This window comes from Hibiscus syriacus, unplaced genomic scaffold (assembly GCF_006381635.1).
Source record: "Hibiscus syriacus cultivar Baekdansim isolate YM2019G1 unplaced genomic scaffold, ASM638163v2 tig00110814_pilon, whole genome shotgun sequence".
Taxonomy (NCBI): Eukaryota; Viridiplantae; Streptophyta; class Magnoliopsida; order Malvales; family Malvaceae; genus Hibiscus; species Hibiscus syriacus.
In genome coordinates, this window is record NW_024062872.1 from 340,883 (window position 1) to 365,647 (window position 24,765).

Consider the following 24,765-nt stretch of genomic DNA (forward strand, 5'->3'; position numbering starts at 1 on the left):
CTTGAATTTAGTCTTCACATCGACAAAATCATCGTAAGTGTCAATTGTATCACTACGAGTAATATCATGGAAAACACGATTCCAATAAAAAATGACAATTCCATCCTTTTTGTTATTTATCTTTACGGTGAATTAGACTCTCTTCTACTTTTTAATTTGATATGCCCACGAAATTGAACTTTTTTTTTGCTTTTCATAATCGATATGCTCACAGTTGTCTTATTCAATAAGAAATCCTCTTTTGCTTGATTTTGTTAAGACATTTTTACTAGTAATGACATAATTTGACATAAAAGAAGAATTATTAGTTGTATTGTTTAAAAATATTGAACCCTACAGAACGTAAAACTTGACAGTCTTTCTTTATCATTTCGTCACAACGAGAGAGCCCTTGTAAATTTTCACAACTCCGCCTTCCTTGGAGAAGTTGTATCCTTTTGAATCTATACTAACTAACGAAGTTAATTTTCTTCTCAAATCTAGAACATATACCACATTACCAAATGTTCGAACAATCCTGTCAAACATCTTGGTCTTGATTGTGCCAATAAATGTGACCTTACAAAAGGCATTATTTTCGCAAATTATATCTTTTGTAGAGACTATTTTATACTTTGTAAATCAGTCCCTATTAATATTTATATGAAAACTACTATTAGAGTCAATAATCCACTCATCGCTTGTTGTAGAATGTTCACCAGAAGCAACTAGAATTTCACCACCACCATAGTTTTCAACTACGCAAGCTTCTATAGTTATTTCCCTTTACAATTAGCATCATCTTTTTGGTTTCTATTCTACAACCTATAACACTTTGTCTTAATGTGTCTTTTTTTCTTGCAATAATAACAAGTTTTTCATATGTTTCTAAATTTTAACCTACTCTTGGATTCACTACCATAACCATTTTCTTGAATCTTTCTAAGAACAACGAGACTCTTTCTCTAAGATTCATGTCCAAACACTTAATGATTCATCTTTTCATATGAAGCAAAGGAATCATAACATTATTAACTGTGACAGATTCACGACTATACAAAATTTTATTCCAAAGGTCAAATAAGAAAGAGACAATAAACAATGCAGAACTAAACCTATTTACCAATTTTTACCTCTATGGTATTCAAATATGAGACAATTTCTTTGAATATAATTCGGTGATCTACCAAAAGCACAACTTCAACTAAACGATGAAAATAAAGACGTTACTTCAAATGCATCTTGCTAATTATGATTTTTAACATGCATAGTTGCTCTAGCTTCAACCATAATACAATAACAATTTTCTCTTTCAATAAGTCTTATAGAATTTCATTTGACAGATGTAGATGTAATTGTAATAGAGCCTTTCATTCCTTACGTTTCTTTTCTTCAAGTGTTAATGTCAAAGACATCTTATCTAACCCTAATAAGGCATCATCTAAATCCATTTGCGCTAAATTGCATGCATATTTGCCTTTCATAACCCTAATTTGGTATTGTGATCTAATAGCATAATTGTATACTTTAAGAATGTCATTATTGTGATCGAGACAAGTAACTCGGATGCTCTGATACTAATTTGTTAAAAGATAACATTAAATATATTAATCACACAATAAAATAGTCACAAATATTTTACATGGAATCTTTTAGGAAAAACAACGAGCAAAGAAGAGAATTTTCTCTAACGTCAAAAATAGAAGAATACAAGCGAACTTGCAAAATGAACTTAACATCTAGTTTTAATCCTAGTATTTATAAGGATAGCTCATTGAATACAAGGATAACTTGTTTAGTAGATATCTACTTAAAATAGATTTTATACTATTAATCATGATAAAAGAAAATAGGTTTCCTACCTTCAATCAAACTAAGTTTCTTAGTTTTCTCAATTATCTCTTAATTATATCTTCATTAATTTGTGTCACATCGGATTTGGGTTAAACTCTAGCACCAACTAAATATGTAACCCCGTAGTCCCGACCTATGCATTTCAACTAAGACTAGCAAATTACATTAAAAAAATTTAAAAACATTTCCCAAAAACGTTATTTGATAATTTAAATCATATTACAAATGACATTTATAAATGTATAATAAATAACGATAAAACCCAACTCTTGAATATAAAACTAAAAGTGACCAGGTAAAATAAAACATGAAATAAATCAGGAGCAAAAGCAATGAACATAAAAAAATAAGTACTTAAAAAATAAGGCACATGTCATCATAATTAAAAACAGTTCGGAAGACAAAACATTACAACAAAATGATCTGATCTAAATGTATCAATCCTCCAAGTGCCTGATACGGAGTGTCTATCCAAGAGTACCTGAAAGAGGTAAAATAGTTTGAAGAGTGAGCTAAAGGCTCAGTGTGTCCCAACAGTGCATAAATAAAAACATAGAGTTATGCTTTTAAAATCAGTGCAAATCACATTTATTAAAACATCATAAGAGATTTTAGTTTAAAAACTCAGAATCGTCCTCCAACCGAATGCCATATACAGTTCCCCAGAACTACATAACCTAAGGGAGTACCTTGGGGCCAGCAAGCCTACCCAAGACAGATTCTCAGGGCCACAAAGGCTTACCCAAGAAAATCTCAGGGCCGCAGAGTCTACCCAAGGGTCGCCTTAGGTCCATAAGGAATTATCAGTCGGTGCTGAACCTATCCAAGGAATTACCAACAACGACTGAACCTGCCAGAGTCTTCATACCAGATCCCAGAGTACCTCGAAGAAAACATTTTTCAGACGGTAACCAGTAGTAATAGTAATTCAGAATTCAGACAAATCATCGGTTCAGTACAACAGTATCCAGAAATCATTAGTCATGAAATCATGCTTTACATTTCAGTAAATCAAGAATCAGGTAAATCATACAGTAGTCAAATCAGACCAAATATTGTATTTCAAATCAGATAAAACAATCTTGTGCACATGAGATTTCAAACAAATATTTAAAACATTTATATTGCACAGAAGGAACACACCTCAATAATAGGGTCAGTCCGGAAGATCTATCGAACACCAGCTTCACTAGGCTCTTCGATTGAATTAGAACCAAAGCCATATCAGAACAGGGTCATATTCAAAATAATATTCTAAACAAAATAACTAAAAGGGTTACAAAACTATTCGAGTATTCATTGCCTCTCGAGGACGAGCAGATCGGGAGAAACCGGGTCGAGCAGTAAAACAGTCAGGAGATCCGCGAGTACCTTTAACATATCATAATAATAATTAGTCCTTGACCATTCAGTTCAATTAATTGAATTAACACACTTAGATAAATGTGCATTTTTCGGGTTTACAAGTCGATTCAAAGGATTTCGGGTTCAATTAACTGAATTAAAACATTTAGATAAAATTTTGACTTTTTGGTCAATGATAAACGAACAACGGTCAACAGGCAATCAACGGTTAACGGGCGGTCAACGATCAACGATCAAATCGGGTCGGGCAGACGGTCGGATCAGTGGTTCGGGTTGGGTCGGACCAGGTCGGGTCGAACAACCTATTACAAGCTGTCCACCACGCAACGAGTTTTCCCCACGTGCAGGGGCGGCGTGTGTGGCGACCTAGGAGGTCAGAAAAATTCCACAAAAATTTCTAAAGCTATTTTAAGGGATTTTGAGACACTTACCAAGCTCGGTTCACAATTTTGAACGGCGGAGAGCTCTATTTTAAAATGTTGGAAACTTTATCTTGCTCACCCCTTCACACTCCGGCAACAACGGAGACAAGAGTACACCGGTAGACTCGAAATAATGCAAGGAACATGATGGTGCGGGAGTGTCGAAAATGGAGCAACGATCGATGACGAATCGACAATTTTTACGATGGTGGGGTTAAAAAACATGATGGTGCGTTAGACGAAGTTTCACAACGAGATGATTGAGGGGTTTTGTTCACCGGTCGACAACGAACCAAACGGGAGTGGTGGTGCGAGATGGAACGGCCGGACAACGACGAATTTGGATTTATAAGAAGGGTTGGCGTGAGAGGAATTTTTGGTTTTTTTTTATGGTTTGAAACCAGAAAGCACACATTAACATATTTTTTTTTTTCTCTACCAACATAAAATGGGAAAATTTAGGGCTAGGTCACTGAATTTCCTTCAACTTCTAAAACAACCTACAAGTTCTGGAAACTTTTAATATGACCCTTAAATTTCACCAAATTGAATAAATTTTCATCATTCAACTTTTTTTTCCAGGATGTGACAAAATAATTCGGACAAATTCTAGATATAAACCCCATTGTTGGTGATGAATGATAAACAACATCAACACTAATTTAAAAATTGCATATAACAATGATTGTTCATTGATAAACAAACATCATCACCCCAATGCACGATCTATCTTCGGTGATTGGAAGCATCTATCGATATCCGATCTAAGAGTCCAAAACATTAATGAATAAGTTGAATAATCAAATAAACACCATCTAAAATTGGAGAGATAACGCAAAATTCAATCCCGAGTAGAAAAAGAAAAGGTGCTACAAGAACAAACAAAAAACTTATTATTGGAGCAGACAAAATTATCCATCATTTTTATAAAAAAATGAGAAAAACTAAATAAAAAATATTATAACTCAAATTATAAGAGAGAAAAGAAAAGGTAAAAAGGAAAACTAACAAATGGAGATAATATAAAAACTAGTGTTGTAACCTGTAGTGAAGAAAATATAAAAAAATAAGAACAAAGTGGTACATGAGAAAAAAAGGAAATAAAAATCAGGGTTTTTGAAATTTGCATTGTGTGTATATATATATGTATATTAACTTGTTACTTAAAAACATAAACTGTCCGTACGTATATCACATAAGCCTTCCTCATAAGATAACCTAATATCTTATTATTTTAACAAAATCATTAAATTAATTATCCAATAAAAAATCATTATAATTGCTTAATGAACTCTTAAATCCTAATATCATCAAACTTAAATTTTTTAAGAAAGTTGTTATTTAAAGGATATAAATTTAAACATAATCAAATACGTAATATTTTAAAATTTAGAAATTAAGAAATTTAAATAATTCTTACATTAAATAATAATTAAGAAAACCCTAGACTTCTCATTAAGAGCTTTCCTTGGCCTCATCCTCGGAAATTAAAGATTATAATTAAGCCGACAATATATTTTATTAAGAAAAAAACAACCACTCTTGACTAATTGATAACTGAGATTTGACCAAAATCCAACGCAGATTTCAGCAGAGACTTCATGATTTTGCCAGCAAGATTAATCCATGAGATGCATGCCATGTTCTACTTTAAGACTAATACATCCATTGAATTAAATATTTAATTCAACTTTTTTATAAGAAGTGTTTTTGTTCCAAGCTTAATTTATAGACTAGCCCTCTAACTAAAATGGCAGTGGGGCCTTTTTCGTCCTTAAATTTTACAACTTTTGTTATTTTGGTCCTTCAAGTTTTTTGATGTTATTTTGGTCTTCAAACTTTATTGTTTTTATCAAATTATTTAAATTTAAGTACAAAACTTAACTGAATCTTAAGTGATGACATAAATGTCACATAAGATTTTTAATGAGAACACATCAAATACCACATCAAACATTTGGTAGTACACATGTGGCATTTGACATATTCTCATTAAAGTCCCTTGTGGCGTCCACATCATCACTTAACGATTCAGTTAAGTTTTCCATCCAAATTCGATACATTTGACAAAATATTAAAGTTCAAGGATTAAAAAATATACAAAAAGTTTAAAGGTTTAAATAATAAAAGTTCAAAAGTTCAAGGGCCTAAAGAAGCCTTTTGCCAATTAAAATTCATCAAATATATATATATATATATATATATATTAACTGTTGGGAAATAGTGAAAATGATGACTGCCCATCAATTAATTAATCAGAAAGGAATGTTCAATAATTGTAGGGGTGTAAAAAACTAATTCAACCTGTAAAGTTGACTGAAACCGACTCGAGTTAAATGGTTTTTGACTTGTGCTGTGACGATACGAAACTGATTTGAGTCGGAACTGGTGTTGACCTGAACCCGAGTTGGACCTGGAAATTATGGATCTGAACCCGACCTGCATCTGACCTGAACCCGAATTAAACAGAAAATATGATACCCGAACCCGGACTGCATCCTACTGATATGAACCCGAACCCAAATTGACCTGGTAAATAACTAGTATTACCCGACCTGTTTTCAACCTGACCTGTTATGAACTTAACCTGTAATTGACTCAACCTGAAAATGATATGACATGTTGTTAAAGTGATCTGATATTATCCTGACTTATAAGTAATAAGTTACAGTTAATATAATTATGTTATTTTAAATTTATAATAAACTTATGATAATTAAATTTAGTTTTTATATTAATTACAATTCTTTATTTTTTAATTCTTATATTATAATTTGTATATTATAAATTTGATTTTTATATTAATTCAAATTCTTTATATTATTTATAATCTTATATTCTAAATTTTATTTAAAATCACTAAATTAAATTTAAATATTGTCTTATTGAACATGATTTTATTAAATTATATAAATTGAGTTAAAATATTCATAAATCTAATTTACTTTAATGTGAAAATTGATTAATAATTTAAGTATAACTTAATCTGAAATTTTAAAATAAAAAGATATTAGTTGAAATGATGAACTTATTAAAGATTTGAAACTTGAATAACATTACAAATACTAAAACAAAAAATTTATAAATGAAGTTATTTTTATTACACTTGCAAACAATAAAATTTCAATAAAATCAACTAAACAAAATAAATTTATGTTGGAATAAATGCTCTCAGATCTTATAGTTAAGGTTTTACAAGGTTAAAAGCCTAACTATACTATCAAAAATATCATCATCGAGCCTTTATACCTAAATGATGCCAACATGTTTAATTATGGGCAACTTTCTAACTATAAAAGCCAAAATGAACCAACATAATTCCACATGAGTAACTGTTTAGATAAGAATTTATAAGGTTCAAAAATTGATTTAAGTCAAACCAACAACAATAATTTACAAGGCATTAGTGAATAATAGACAGTAGCAACCAGCAAGCATTAATGTACCAGTTCAGCAAGCATCATTGCATCAATTCAACGAGCATCCTGTATTAAGAAAGCATACAATCAGTGGTAAAGCCAAAGGGAATTCGATGGCCAACAGTGCCAAACATTTCCGACTTTACCAAACCCTTACAATTAAAAAATAAAGCCTACATTGAGATTCAACAAATAAGAACCACATAGGATATTGAGAAGCAACTAGAAACATACTCCAGATTAAGGATCGAGAATATTTAGTCAAAGAATAACTAATAAAAAGTAATCCCTTCATTTTTGTTTGAATAAAGTTTAGTTCTAAAACTGTTTTTATACTTTTTTTTCCTGCATATTTAATATCAGCCTTAATAGTCATATAAAACACACCACAACAATAAGAGCCTCGTTAAAAAACCACACTAAACCTAAGTGAAATAAAAAGAGTGCACCTTATAATTGCCAAACTTACAAACGAACGAATTCACCACAACAATCCCTTCACAACAACCATTCACCTATTGAAATAAAACACACCACCCCTAGGAATGTTACATGGAGTCATGGGAATTCTTCGATAAGGACTTTTGGGAAGTGCTGCACAAATATAACTATCAGCATGTTCCTTGAATGTATGGAACTCGTGGGTACCTTGAAAGAAAGACTGCATAATTGCAGAATACATATAGGTGAGATACTCAAGTTCAATGCTAAATATGGAAGATTTGTAAATAACGTTTAGGGTTTAAGGGACCTTAGAAAGGAGAACTTGGACTCCGGCATATTTGAGGTCCCAGTTGAATTCATCCACAACTGCATGAACTGTTTCTTCCTTGATATACTTAAAATACGTGTCACTATGGGTTGTTGTGTAAAGCCATGCTGCCGCCCAAGACAGCTCATCCTGCATGTGTTCCACAACCATGAAGTATGGTTATTGAGGTATATATATATATACATGGAATTGAATATCGATCGAGAGGTTTACATGGAAGCCGGAGAAGGAGCAATACAAGGGCATTCTCCGTCGAAAGTTTTCTTGTGTTTGTCGGCGAATTCAAAAAGCTGCCGAGAAGGAAAACAATTTTAAGGTCATGGAATTTGCAGTTAAACAGGAAATGAGAAATGGTCATGAACGAAAACGCATATACATAGGTACCAGTTTGGCTTTGTTAAGGAGACGACGTGCATAGGGAGCATCGATGCGTCTAAAGACCATTGAAGCAGCAGCCATCGCGGATGAAGTTTCACCTGCAATCTCTGTTCCGGGGTTGTCGCTATTGATCTGCAGAACATCCTTGGACCCTTCATATCCTCTGGTCTTACCCAACATTGATGATCCTTTTCAGGGTCACCAACTTTTTCCCCCAACAACAACATGGAAACAAATCATCAAACATTTTGAAACAATATGAGGATCAGTTTAAACTTATGCAATCGAACATAAATGAAATTGGCATATTCGATGATCATTTTTACCTGCACGTACAATCTGTCGTGTTTAGCAGCGGCTTTCAGGAAATAATCAGTGCCCCAACGAATCGCAACACGAACATTTTCCAACTCACCAGCAGATTTTAGCTCGGATTTGAAAGCAATGGCGGACCATGCCAAGGTCGTGACCGTGATGCCATCGGCAACCCATACTTCACATTGTCTCCTGCATCATAATATCCTCCCACAAGGTCCTCCTGCATTCATTCAATCATAAAATCAAACACCTAACACTCAAAACCACCATGCATGCAGATCAAAGAGACCAAAAAAGGGTACATTTGCATATTTTCCATCATCGAGACCAGAGTCTCCTCTCCAATCAAGCCTATTATTGGGAGGCAGTTTCCCTGATCTTTGTGCTTCCAAGAAAATAAGTGACTTCGAGAGAGCTTCCCTGTAGTTAAAATCATGTCCTTTAACGGCGACTATATACACTAGAAGAAGAGGAAACCATCCTCTAAACACTAATTTTTCATTTTCATTAAAATTATTTTTAAATTATTATTTTTATTATCATTATTATTATTAATATATATATTATTATTATTAAATAAATAAATTACAAGACACGAGGCCCATTTACAAGCCCAATTCTGGCCTAACAGTGACCCAAACACGGTAGCCCAGATCCAGAAGCCCAAAGGAAACCCTAAACTAGATTGGGGTTTCCATCATCTCAGCTTACAACCGTCGCATCTCTCAGCCGTTGGATCTGAGAGATCCAACGGTCCATAGGAGGTCCAACATGAAGCCCTAGGGTTTCATAACCCTAGGTTTTCATCCAACCGCCACTGCTTCCAAAACATCCACGCGGCCGCCGCCTCCACTGCCTCCACTCCAGTGCCATGACGCCGGCCTAGTCAAAGCCTCCAGAACTGCCACGAAGCCACACATGTCCCTGCTCTAGGGATGAGTCACCACATAGTTTGGTGACTCACCGAAGCTTTCACCCTTTAACCGATCCAAGGCGAGCCTCGGTGGTGGCTATAAAGCCACCGAACCTGCAAAATAAAAAAAAAGAAGGGAGCCACCGAGAGACACCAACAGAGAGCAAATACAAAAAAAAGAGCTACCAACAACCACAACAACAAACAAAAAAAGGAGAGAAGAAACGGGAAATAAACTTACCACCGAGGAGCCTCTACGAGCCACCGGAGAACCGAAACGTCGAAGGAAACTATCCTAGATCTACGACGTTTGGTAAGCTTTTAGGTTAAAACAACCTTAAATCGGGCTTTAGGGTAAACAGAGCGTCGATTTGAGGATATTTTATAAATTCCGACCACCGTGAACAGTGGTTGGCGGTGGCGATCGGCGCCGGAGTATGGCTGCCGGCCGGAATCAGACTCCATCAGGTGGAGGGTTTTAGAGAGAAGGCAGATAATTTTTTTTCTCTCAGCTAGAGAGAGAATAAGAAATGAGAGAATGAGGGAAAATTACCTTAAAGTCGGCCATTTTAGGGTATTTATACCCCTTTCCAAACGATGCCGTTTTGGGGAGGGGTGTATCCGTAATTTCGTGTATGGTTAAACCCTTTCCGCAATCCCTATAGATTTGTAACATTGTAATTTAGTCAATGGAATCAACTTTCGATCCTTTTAATTCAGTCTTTAAATTTTGTTTAATTTATAATTTAGTCATTATCAATATTTATATATATTTAGGGTAAATATTAGGATTTGTCCCTTATAATTTTATTAAATTTATTTTAATCCCGTGTTAATTATTATGGTTAAATTAAATTGTTAATTATTATATTTCATAATATTTTGAATTAGAGCTTTTAATTTTAATATATTACATTTTAATCACTAATTTTCATTTTTGAACCTGAATTTTTAATATTTTGAATTTAATATTATTGCTTTTAATTTCTTTTATTTTGATCATTATTATTTTTTACTTAATATTAATGAAATACCATATAGTATTAATTTTATTTTTATCCTATACTTTAAATAGAGTATTTTATTTATTTATTTTTTATGTTTTGCATGAAATACAATATTATAATTAGATAATAACATTTATTTATTTTTAAATACTCAGAAAAGACAGTCTTAAAATAACTAGATGTCATATTCCGGTGAATTAAAAAAAAACAAATATCCTGCTTATAAATATATATAGTTGCTTCGTTTTTATTATTTTTAAGAAAAATCCTTATATTCTTCTAAATATTTATTTATTTTTAAAGGGCAATCTTAATATAAATAGATGTCATATTCTGGTATTTTAAAAATAAATAAATATCCTATTTATAAAAACCAGAAAACACATATTGTTTTATTTAAATTATTTTCTTAGGAAAAATTATTATTTTTAATATTTATTTATTTTTCAAATATTAAGAAAGGACAGTCTTAAAGCAACTAGATGTCATTCTCTGATGTTTTAAATAAATAAATATTTTATTTATAATTTATAAAATTATATTTTTCTTCCTTAGAATTATCCGATTAAAATACGAAATAATAGGTTTGTAAATTAAATTCATATTTTGAATTCTTAAATTCTATTATTAGAGACAATTTATAATCGACAGAGACCAATTTTGGGCGTTGTGGGGGTGCTAATCCTTCCCCAAACGTAACCGACCACAAATCCCTTTTTATTATTAAAAAGAATGAATTTTTGGTTAAATGCAGACCAATTTCTCTTTTAAAATGATATTTTCTTAAAAACTATTTTAAAAGATGATTTTTTATCTTAAATTCTATTATTAGAGACAATTTATAATCGACAGAGACCAATTTTGGGCGTTGTGGGGGTGCTAATCCTTCCCCAAACGTAACCGACCACAAATCCCTTTTTATTATTAAAAAGAATGAATTTTTGGTTAAATGCAGACCAATTTCTCTTTTAAAATGATATTTTCTTAAAAACTATTTTAAAAGATGATTTTTTAGGTATTTGACCTACCTAACCCAAAAAGGTCAATGGTGACTCCCAAAATTTTTTTAAATCAAAATCATTTATTTATATATATTATTTTTCCCGCCAAAGAAATTTCATGTCCGGGTAAAAATCGGTTACGACAGCTTGGCAACTCCGCTGGGGAACTGGTCAAACCTAAATCAATTATAAATTGTCTCTATTAATTAGAAATTGAGAATTTATATTTATTTAATTTGTAATTCTTTTCTTTCAAAACTTTATTATGTATTATTTTTATATATCCTTATATACTAAATATTTTTATTATTTTATTTTCAGATAATTGATTTCATTTTGATTGTCAAAGGTTTGAGAATTTCTTCTCACACACAGTACGTGCATTGCATAAACATAAGCTCTATACTTGAGATCTTTTTCCCTTTCAAGTGGGAGTGAAAACGACGTCTTCGTGAGAATTTATTCTCCGTGTCAGACCTAGCAAGTAGCTTTCAGGGTTCATAAGCTCTATGTTTTCGTGAGAATTTATTCTTCATGTCAGGCATAGGGAAATTTGTCCCCTCAAATTGAACTTAATCCTCTTAAGTCTGTGATGGACTAGGATTAAGGGTTTGGTAGCGTAAAAGGGCACCAAAAAGGACAGTTCGAGTACATTTACTCATGGAATTGAAACTCTGCATATAATAAACCCTAGAAATTCACCTGATCTAAGACAATACTGAAACCCTGTCCGTAGGTGTACACAAAGGAGAAATAAGCTCTAGTTTTTTAATTTATTTGTTTTTTTTCTTCTTTATCCTAAATAAATGCCTGCGAACTAGTAATCATGTGGTTAGGTTAATTTTTCCAAACAAAGCATGAAACTAGAAAGCATGAGGTTAATATATACTATATACCATGATAGTTTGAATCTTTTCTTTCTATTAGTTGGTACTAACCATTTTATTTTTTTTATTGTTATCTATTTTGTAGATACATTGTATTTTTTGTTTATATTGATTTCTTTTGTTTGCATTGCATGATCATGGCATAACCAAAAGGTGTTGATTTAAAAGACTGTTCATCAAATTGGAAAGTTTTCATAAATGGACAAAAAGTTTTATGATGAAGCAAAATATGACGCAACCATGGAATGGCATCCTGAGGGAACTCCTAAGATAGAGGAGAACTATGTACCCAAAGATCGTATGCCCATTGAAGAGCAAAAGGAGATACGAGAAATAAAAGAGCAGATGTCCAAGATGATGGGTAGAATATCTATTTTGGCCAAAGGAAAAGAGATTACTGCACAAAAAGAGAGAGAGCTCAATGAAGATAAATCTGCAATCTCAGATATGCAATGAACTTCTGATCCTAACAAATCTGCAACCTAGTTTGTTAACTGAAGGTCCTGCTAGATTAATACAAAAGTGGTCAAAGGTAAGAGCATCAGTAGGGGCACCCAGAAAGAAGAAGATTTGCTGAGGTCTGAGGCTCAAATACGTCATTTAAAGATTGAAAATGATAAATTGAGCACCAAAATGGAAACCATACCTGAAGATTTTCAGAAGGTTAGTCAAGCCTTTCAAAATGCTGGCATAGGAAACACCCCAAAAGAGTGGATAACAGGGGTCACCAAACTGAAAAAGAGTTGCAACATAAATGAAAGATGAGCCAAGAAGTTTTCTCATGATTTACGAGTTGCAGAAGAAATACACAATACATCTGTCAGTGAATTGAAAAGATGTCAAGCTAAAAATCAAATGTTGAATAGTTCTATGACCAAGATGGAAGCATCATATCAGATCCATCAGCTAGAGATCGATGCTGAATCAAAAGCCACTATGGCCAAGATCAAGACATTGAAAAAATGTTTAGATGATTATGGAGATATTGTATGAGAACTTCTTGAACATAAAGATTATCTCACAAGAAAAAATGAACAACATTGTTTACAACTTCGAGATTTGACACAAAAGATGAAGGAAAAGAAATATCATGAAGGAAGCTGCTGATCAAGCAAATAATGTGGCTCATAAGCTAGTGGACTTAGCTGGCTTTACAAGAGAATTAAAGCAGATTGACAACTCCACACCTGAGCATGAGTGGAAGTTAATTTGGCTTTTAAGGGAAATAGAGTAATTAGGACTGAAAGCTGTCCCCTACATGTAAAAGTTTTGTTTGATGCACCAAAACTTTTGTGTTCAATGAAATCTGTTTTAATATGATCACTCTTGAGTAACACATTTTCATACATGCATTTGCATTTTGCATTTGTACTTTTATGTTTGCTTTTGTATTGAACAATTTGCATTCTTATTGTTACATTCATATTTACGTTTGTATTAACATTTTCATTTTTTTATTTGCATAATTATATTTTGTTTCAAACTATTTTACATGCATTTAATCATGAAAACATATGAATAATTCGTGGAGAATTCCCTGACAGAATTTTTGAAATCAAATTGGAGCTAACTTGGTCTTCCTAAAGAATGATAATAGTCATGAATGAGATTTTAGCAAGGGTTGGTAGAATCAAGAAACTGCAAGAACAATTTATCGAGACACAACAAGAGATGACTGATCAAGTAAAAAAGTTCCAGAATGATTCAAAGGAACAACTAACCAAACTGATGGACCTGATGAATGTTGTGATCCATGGTGAGAAACCCTTAGAGGATCCTGTTGTGAAAGATTTGAATAGGATTATGAATGATGTAACTGATGCAATAGAAACAAATGACCAGGACTTTGTCAGGGAATGCAACAAAGATCAAGTTGAAGAGAAGCATGGAAGAAGTTTCAGTGCAATTGAAGAAAGCTAAACAAAGAGAAAATCTAGACGATCATTCATAAGATGATGACAAGGAGAAAATTAGGTCAAAAGAATTTCTACCCAATTTTCCTTCATTTTTGTGCAGCAAATTATATCACAAATTGCTTAAAGCTCAGCTTATAGCTCCACGTCAGGCTAAGCCTTTGTCTCTTCCATACCCGAGTTGGTATAAGGAGAAATTTTCTTGTGAATATCATAATGGAGATCGAGGCCACTCAATTAAGAATTGTGGTCACTTCAAACGACAAGTTCAAGACCTTGTGGTTCAAGGAATCATAGAAGTGGATGTTAGTCAGTCTGTTTTGGTCAAATAATTGGGAATCAAACCCCAAAGTGAAGTTGATAGTATCAAAACAAGTGAAGTACATGCTGCAGAGGAAGAGGAAAATAAAGTATTTAGCCAAAGATAAAACGTTCAATTTTCAATACCTCTCTGATTATAAATAATAAAGAAGTAAAAGGAGAGGTAATTCGAGACTGGCCCACAGGTTTAAGAATGAATGGGAAAGATGTAACTATAAAGAAACCTCAAACACATGTATCAGATTTTTCAAGGACAAGTGAGGCAGTGGAAAATACAAAGAGTCTGGTGAATACTACTCCAATTATAGCCGCAATATGTGTTCAGAATCAGGACAAAGCTACCATCCTTAGTAAAAGTTGTTCTGGATCTAAAAATGATCTCAATTTCCAGCCAGAAAAGAAAAAGATGATGATGGGATTTTATCAAGAAACTGCTCAGAATGAAGCAAAATTTGTGCATTTGAGGGTTTATCCAAAGAAGTTACTCAAAGAATGATCAAGAATGACAGGATAAAAGGCACCAGACAGTTCTAATGTCAAGAAAGAAGCTGAGATCAATACAGTTAAGTCTTATTCAGTTTATCATGGGGCCAAACCTTAAAGAATAACCCGAGAGAAGACTCCTGTCGTTGAAATCCCAATGACATATGAAGAACTGCTCCCATTACTAGTTCAACAGAATCTTGTGACTCCAGTTCAGTCTAAACCAAAAGAAGCCCCATTTCATGTAGGGTATAATGTTAATGCAATATATAGTTACCACATGGGAAGCTCGGGGAATACTACTGAGAATTGCGGGGCATTGAAACGCCAGGTTCAGAATTTAATTGAATTAGGGGCATGGACCTTTAAGAAATAATGGGGCAAGCTAAATGAACAAGTGGAAGTTGGTATCTACCACTGTAGTACTTTCTATTTTTAGCATCTTGTTTGCACATGTTTTTTGTTCCTTTCTCCACCTTTTGTGCAATAAATAAATTTGTGTTGCTTTTAAGGTTATGAGCATTGAGTCAATTTTGCAATCTTGTAGTTCTTTGAATATCAATTGGATTAAAAAACTCTTAATGATTAGAGTTATAATCTTTGACAAAATATCAAGATTGAAAACTAGAAAAACAAGGACCCTTAACCTTACCTCAGAAGAAATACACCCAAACACTATCCTATTACAAATATGAGATAGCCTACTCCTATTGAAAGGAATTACAAAAAGGCTTAGTATTTATATATAGGAGCGTACAATATGGGGCATCGTTGGTGTATTACATTGCAAACATGACTAGATTGCTTTTCTATTGATGAAGTCCGATGATGAAACTTTGACAAATCTAGTCTAAAGTCATTTGGTAATGAGATTTTCTGAACTCCACCAGACACCTAGGTTGTAACAAGTTCTTCTAAAAAAAGTCATATATTCAAAGCATGACCTTGATCGGGTATTTGGCAGTTCGGTGTTTGCTCTATTGTGATTGTCAAGTCAAAGACATTGTGATGAGTTGAATCCTTTAATTAGTCCAATAAAGGCTAATATAAAAAAAGTTATATATTCAAAGCATGACCTTGATCGGGTATTTGGCAGTTCGGTGTTTGCTCCACTATGATTGTTAAGTCAAAGACATTGTGATGAGTTGAATCGTTTAATTAGTCCAATGAAGGCTAATGTCAATAAAGCTGAATCAGTTAGTCAAAATGGCAAAAGAAGACCTGTTATAGTCTATTTCACACACGTACACACAAAAATTTGGTTATTAGATCGATGTTTTCACATTGCTTTATCAAGGATTTCAGAGAATTGAAATGGAAGTATTCTAGAAGGTCTAGTAACCATTATGCTAGATTGTGTCATTTTGTACGCATCCGGTTAAAATACCAAGTCCTTAAAGTGAGGCATGTGACAAAGTTCACAAAGAGTGATATAGGAGTGACATCTTAAATAGATGTAACCATAGAAAATAGGAAAGCCATCCTGAAACTAACCCATAAATCTTGATACTTGTCAAAGATCTATAATTCTCAAACATTAAAGAATTATTGATTCTTTTGATATTCTTTGAATTCATGCTTATGATTTGATTCTATTGTGAATCTGTGATAGGCAACACTTTAAAAAATTCTTTCATTCTTTGATAAAGAAAGGAGAAAAACATTTTCAAATAGGACAGTCTCAAATGAGGAAGGTCCTTGAAGCAAGTTGTTTATTCTACCTCTATTGTAGAAAAAGCGATGCCAGAATGATGAAGCATTTCACATCTCTTGAAAGTAAGTGGTTCAAGAAGCTAGAAAGTCTGAAGAATTGATCTTGTAATGCCCTTTCATGTGACATTATTAGCAACTCATCAAGAAAAATTATCACTTATCTCATGCTGAGGGCGATAATCATCACCATACAAATTATTTTTCCCAGCCATCAATCCATGTTCTCTAGAAAATTACATCACAGAGTTAATAAGTCCCATTAAGGTGTATTATGGGAATGAACAAGTCCACTACTTTCACTCTGGTTATACCTAGATGCTGGCTCAAGTCTTGATATATCATTGCAGCCTCTTTCATGCCGATCATTTTCTTTGTCAGTATTATATCCATTATATCCTTCAGAAGATTGCCGAACTTGAATTTGAGAACTTATGAACAAAATAATACATTGGAACAGATTCTACACTTATAGACTTTTCACATTGGGTAACATTGGTTACAGGATTCCAAAAGTAGAGATAGCCAATTTTACTATCAACCAAACATTTTCATGTTTTGGGAAGAGTTAGATCTAGCAGTGATATATCTTGGAGCAGTAGAAGAGACAATCGCTGTAGTAGTCATTGCAAGAAAATGCACCAATAAAATCCTCGAGTCCATCCCGGTGATGTTTATTTCTTCCGGTAAGATTGTTACATGGGATGCCACCGGTAAAAAGGTCAAATCCGCTAAATCTACTCATCAATTGCTCAACCGATCAACATTCAGTTCTTGCACATCTGCTTTCAAAGGTATGTCGAGCCGGTAAAGGGCAACCTATGTAATAACAATCCTAGAGAAAAGAGACAGGACATTGATGTACCTGGGGAACAGGTCTCTTAAGACTGAAAGATGATAAGCCACTATGTCGACCTGGAATGGATTACCAGGTAATTTATACCACTCTGTCCGACTAGATCCCTCCAGATCTAAAAAAATGGGTACCTCATTCAGAAGAGACACATATCTCAGACATTTCCATCTGAATGATTGATTACTTCTTAAGTTTGTGACAACATGAAGAGAATTCCTCAAGTTACTTGACAACTGTTGTTTAGTGACACCAGAATAAGAGTAATCAAGATTAACAGATTTGTGCGCGGATAGAGCCACGAGTACCCTCAATGGGGCATTAGTAAAATTGGACCTCGTGGGGATCATGAGATTCAAATCAAACAAACAATTGAGAGTAAGCCTTACAATTTATAATGTTGGGGCATTTTGAAGGCCCAATTTAGACAGATCCATGTGGGACATCTTAAAGGCCCATTTCAAACAGAAATAGAATGTTGGGGCATCTATGTAGGGTATTTTTAAGGCTCATGACAATATGAATATATGGGCATTCTTGGAGGCTCATCTCAACAAGAAGAAAATATTGAGACATTTTGAATGCCTATTTCAAACAGAAATGATCCATGTTGGGCATTTTTTTCTCACATCAACAAAAAAAATATTGAGGTATCTCAAAAACCATTTCAGACAGATCCATTTGGGGCATTTTGAAGGCCCACATCATTATGAATATTTGGGCATCTTTGAAAGCTCATATTGGCAAGAAGAAAATGTTGGGGCATGCTGAAAGCCCATTTCAATCAGAAATTGGAATATTAACGCATTTTGAACGTTTGTATCAGCAAATGCTGGGGCATACTGAAAGCCAATTTCAATCAGAATCAGGAATGTTGATGCATTTTGAACATTTGTGTCAGAAAATGCTGGGGCATGCTGAAAGTCCTTTTCAATCAGAATCAGGAATGTTGATGTATTTTGAAAGTTCATATCAGCAAATGCTGGGGCATGCTGAAGGCCCACATCATCATGTGTTAAAGATTATTGACTTGAGAAAATATTTCCAATGAGACAGAAAAGTATGAAGAATGAAAATGGTGAAACAGTGACAGTGGAGTTGACTATACATAATTGCTTCGTTTATCAGGCAGTTGCATTAGAGTCCTATTATTGAACAAATATTTACTCAGCAAGTATGGTTTCAAATACCCAATCATCTTAACCATGTGTCACATAAAAGCGTGTTCTTTGTAAGCTACATCACAGTTGCATGGATAAAGATGGTCCCCATATAGACCATTCGATCCAGAGTTCAGTTCCTCAAAATCTCGGCTTTGAATTTTGTATTCTGTGTGTCAGTGATGATTGAAAATATTTCTTTGAGATTCCTAGCAGTTAATTTCATTCATACTGTTGGGGTTACGAAGCTGTTTTTCACAACATTTTCGCTTACTTGATGACATTGAAGAAAGAGGCTCGACTTACGTACATTACCCTTATTCCTATTACTGGGGTTATCATTGTAGTCGGGTGAACTGAGTTTTCATCTATTTGTTTTATCATATACATTTCACTTCTATTCCCACTGAGTTTTGTTCTCAAGTGGTCTTGTGACATCATACAAAAGCTTTGAACACTGTGCAAAGAGCTTCATTGACAAGAAATCTATACAGAAGCCACAGCTGGATGAATGTATTGTCAAATGTTTTACAAGCATCTGTGCAGAAGTCACAGTTGGATGAATGTATTGTCAAATGTTTTTACAAACATCTGGGCAGAAGCCACAGGAAATGATGAATGTGTTATCAAATGTTTTACAAACATCTGGGCAGAAGCCATAGGAAAGGGGAATATGTTGTCAAATGTTTTACAAACATTTGTACATAAACCACAGGAAAGGGGAATATGTTGTCAAATATTTTACAAACCTCTAGGCAGAAGCCATTGGAAAGGATTAATGTGTTGTCAAATATTTTACGAACCAGTTATTATGGTGATGAACCAATGTTGCGATCATATGGTGTTTTCATTTGTTGATCCAAGATGAAGTTTTCTTCAACCCCAAGGTTAGAAGTGAGATATGATAAAGATTTCTTTCCACATAAGGGAAGTTGAATTTTAATAACAAGAAACTAGTGGAGCCAACTAAGATTGAACAATAGGTTGTTGTTAAATATCTCGACATGATATGGCCTGAATGGCTTTGTTCGAGATAATTAGATGTGCAGACATGAAAGGAATTAAGATAAATCCTCTTTATGATATGTTTCAAGAGTCAAATCAGAACAGAGTCTACTCTCCTAATTAATTTTCTGAGTCAGACATATCTACATCTACACTCTTCAAAGATGATAGATTATCTCTTCAAAGATGATAGATTCTCTTGTCAAAGATGAAAGCTTTATTGGATTTCTACACAAGTCCAGACGAAGAAAGTCGATGTTATCAAATACAAAAATGGGACATCCAGATCATAGTTCTAACTACATCCAGAGTTCCATAAATGAAACATTTCTTCTGAGACTTAAATAAAGCAAAGAAGACACAAATATGCAGATTGATCAAATGGTTCTTCAGAAATATAACATAAGTGGCTACCCTAATATCTGAAGGTAACCCTGGAAATAAATGATCAAGTGAATGAAGACCAAGTTCACCACTTTGAAATCAAATGAAGATTGCATTAACATTCATGCATTCATAAAAACATCATTTGCATAATAGACAATGCATTACATTGATACATTTGATTGCATTCAAACATAAAGTTTCTTTTTCCATATTTTCGTATGGAAAAGAAGATTAATGATGAAAAAGACCTTACAAGAAGAAGGTAGAAATCAAGATCTCAAATACAGGAATCACACAAACATTTGAAGAATAGATGGACACAATCCACAAATGAACATTAATTTGAAATGGGCATGTTACCCAATCAACAAGTTATTTCGGAAAAAATGAGAAAATGATTTCCAAAATTTCTCATTTAATCTTTTCTAAAAATGAAATTGTTAAATAGTAAGAAAATGATTTCCAAAGTTTCTTACTTAGTAAACTATTTCCCACATCTGTAAGCCTTTCAGTGCATGATGTTTTCAAAGCCTTCGGGTCATCTGTAAGCCCTTCAGTACATGATGTTTTCAAAGCCTTCGGGTAATATGTAAGCCCTTCAATGCATGATGTTCTCAAAACCTTCAGGTCATCTGTAAGCCCTTCAGTGCATGATGTTTTCAAAGCCTTCAGGTCATCTGTAAGCCCTTCAGTGCATGATGTTTTCAAAACCTTCGGGTCATCTGTAAGCCCTTCAGTGCATGATGTTTTCAAAGCCTTCGGGTCATCTGTAAGCCCTTCAGTGCATGATGTTTTCAAAACCTTCAGGTCATCTGTAAGCCCTTCAGTGCATGATGTTCTCAAAACCTTCGGGTCATCTGTAATCCCTTCAGTGCATGATGTTTTCAAAACCTTCGGGTCATCTGTAAGTCCTTCAGTGCATGATGTTTTCAAAACCTTGGGTCATCTGTAAGTTCTTCAGTGCATGATGTTTTCAAAAAAAACCTTCGGGAGCTTTTTGATATTTTTAAAACCTTCGGGTCATCTGTAAGTCCTTCAGTGCATGATGTTTTCAAAAAAGCACTCAGGATCTTTTAGATGTTTTCAAAACCTTCGGGTCATCTGTAAGTCCTTTAGTGCATGATGTTTTCAAAAAAGCCTTCGGGAGCTTTTTGATGTTTTCAAAACCTTTGGGTTCTGTAGTCCTTCAGTGCATGATGTTTTCAAAAAAGCCTTTGGGAGCTTTTTGATGTTTTCAAAACCTTCGGGTCATCTGTAAGTCCTTCAGTGCATGATGTTTTCAAAAAGGCCCGGGAGCTTTTTGATGTTTTCAAAACCTTCGGGTTATCTGTAAGCCCTTCAGTGCATGATGTTTTCAAAGCCTTCAGTGCATGATGTTTTCAAAAAAGGCTTCGGGAGCTATTTGATGTTTTCAAAACCTTCGGGTCATCTGTAAGTCTTATAGTGCAAGATGATAAGACCTTAGGGCCATTCATAAGACCTCTAGGCAAAATGTTTTCAACATTTCCATCATACTCAAAAGAAGCCAAATGAAAAATTATTGTCTTTTTCGTCTTTTCTCTATTCTTGTTAACACAAGAATGAACCGTGAACAGTGGCCGGTGGTGACGATCAGCGCCGTAGTACGGCTGCCGATCGGAATTGGACTCCCTCCGGTGGAGGGTTTTAGAGAGAAGGCAGAGAATTTTTTTTCTCTCAGCTAGAGAGAGAATAAGAAAATAGAGAATCAGAGAAATTACCTTAAGGCCGACCATTTTAGGGTATTTATACCCCTTCTCAAACGATGCCGTTTTGGGGAGTGGTGTATTCGTAATTTCGTGTATGGTAAAACCCTTTCCGTAATCCGTATAGATTTGTAACATTGTAATTTAGTCACTGGAATCAACTTTCGATCCTTTTAATTCGGTCTTTAAATTTTGTTTAATTTATAATTTAGTCATTATCAATATTTATATATATTTAGGGTAATTATTAGGATTAGTCCCTTATAATTTTATTAAATTTATTTTAATCCCGTGTTAATTATTATGGTTATATTAAATTGTTAATTATTATATTTCATAATATTTTGAATTAGAGCATTTAATTTTAATATGTTACATTTTAATCACTAATTTTCATTTTTGACCCTGAATTTTTAATATTTTGAATTTAATATTATTGCTTTTAATTTCTTTTATTTTGATCATTATTATTTTTTTTACTATTAATAAAATACCATATAGTATTAATTTTATTTTTATCCTATACTTTAAATATAGTATTTTATTTATTTATTTATGTTTTACATGAAATACAATATTATAATTAGATAATAATATTTATTTATTTTTAAATACTCAGAAAAGACAATCTTAAAATAACTAGATGTCCTATTCTGGTATATTAAAAATAAACAAATATCCTGCTTATAAATATATATTTGCTTCGTTTTTATTATTTTTAAGAAAAATCCTTATATTCTTCTAAATATTTATTTATTTTTAAAGGCCAGTCTTAATATAAATAGATGTCCTATTCTGGTATTTTAAAAAATAAATAAATATCCTATTTATATAAACCAGAAAACACATATTGTTTTATTTAAATTATTTTCTTAGGAAAAATTATTATTTTTAATATTTATTTATTTTTCAAATATTAAGAAAGGGCAGTCTTAAATCAACTAGATGTCCTTCTCTGATGTTTTAAATAAATAAATATTTTATTTATGATTTATAAAAATATCTTTTTCTTCCTTAGAATTATCCGATTAAAATATGAAATAATAGGAATATAAATTAAATTCATATTCAAATTCTTAAATTCTATTATTAGAGACAATTTATAATCGTCAGGGACCAATTTTAGGCGTTGTGAGGGTGCTAATCCTTTCCCAAATGTAACAGACCACGAATCCCTTTTTATTATTAAAAAAGAATGAATTTTTGGTTAAACGCATAACAGTTTCTCTTTTAAAATGGTATTTTCTTAAAAACTATTTTAAAATATGTTTTTTTAGGTATTTGACCTATCTAACTCAAAAAGGTCAATGACGACTCTTAAAACATTTTTTTAAATCAAACAAATCAACCAGTTACGACACATCCTACTACAGATCCCATGAAGACACAATCATTCCAAAAACAATTTAATATCTAAAACCAATTCTAAGCATTGGGTTTCGATTATGGAATGAGCCAAAATGTGATTTTAAAGGTCGAGTTCATGTTCGGAGGGAAGAAGGCATACCCGTATTTAAGTGGGTTTTGGCAGCGGTGGAGGCTCTGTTAAGGATATCATAAACTTCCTTATCGAAGAACCCCAACAACTTTCGTTTCTTTTTTTCAGCCTTGGCAGCCACACTAACTCTGAGAGTCCGAAAACAAAAGCAGAAAGCATAGAAGATAACAATAGTAGTAACAAAGTTTATTAATTAAACAACTAGACAACTAGGCAAACGGAAACAACAATGAAAGAGAGAAAATGAGATAAAAGAGAGGTTTTGGATGCTGAGCGGGGAAGAAAAAAGATTGAAAATAAAGGAGGGAGGGTTTGGCCGAGAAAAGGGAGAAAATTGCTACTTTTGGCGCCAATTTTCAATCTTATCCCTATAAAATTTATATTAATAAACTATTTATAATTAATATTAAAATAATTATATATTATAATTATAATTAATATAATTAATATTAATATTAAATTATATTAATATATATAGTTTATAATTTGTAATTAATATTAATATAAAATATAGTCTATAAAGTTAATATTAATATAAACTATATGTTATAAATTATATAATATAGTTTATAAACTATATGCTATATTAATATAAATTATAGTTAAGATAATTAACATTAATATAAACTATATAGTACATTAATATAAACTATAGTTTATAAATTATATACTATAGGTTATAAAGTATAAACTATATAGTACACTAATATAGTTTACATATACTATATAGTTTATATATACTAATTAACTATATAATATATAGTTTATATATACTAATGAAATATATATATAATGTATAGTTTATATATACCATATAGTTTATATATATTATATATATATATATATATAGATATATAATATATATATATATATATATATATATATATATATATATATATATATAGATATATATAGGCCATATGTAAACTATATAGTATATAAATATCAACTATTGTATATATATATATATAGGTCCTATGTAAACTGTATATGTTTATATATAGTTCATATGTAAACTATAATTCATATGTAAATATCAACTATAGTTTATATGTAAACTATAGTTAGTATAAACTATATAGTTTATAAGTAAACTATAGTTTATATATAAATATCAACTTTAGTATCTATATAGTTCATATGTAAACTATAGTTTATATATAGTTCATATGTAAACTAAGTTCATATATATATAAATATAAACTAGTTTATATAAATAGTATAGAATATAGTATATAAATATAAATGATATTATGTAGTTTATATAAATATAAATATAAACCCTAAACCTTAAATCCTAAACCTATAATATTATATATATATAATATATATATATATATATATAAAACTATATAGTTTATTAATAACATAAATTTATACATATATTATTTATAAT

The 24,765-nt window shown here is 32.3% G+C and overlaps 1 pseudogene; it reads right to left on the bottom strand.

Annotated features, from left to right (window-relative positions):
- Window positions 1-7,550: 7,550 nt before the first annotated feature.
- LOC120141865 overlaps window positions 7,551-24,765 on the bottom strand; it is a 30,643-nt pseudogene continuing 13,428 nt past the window's right edge.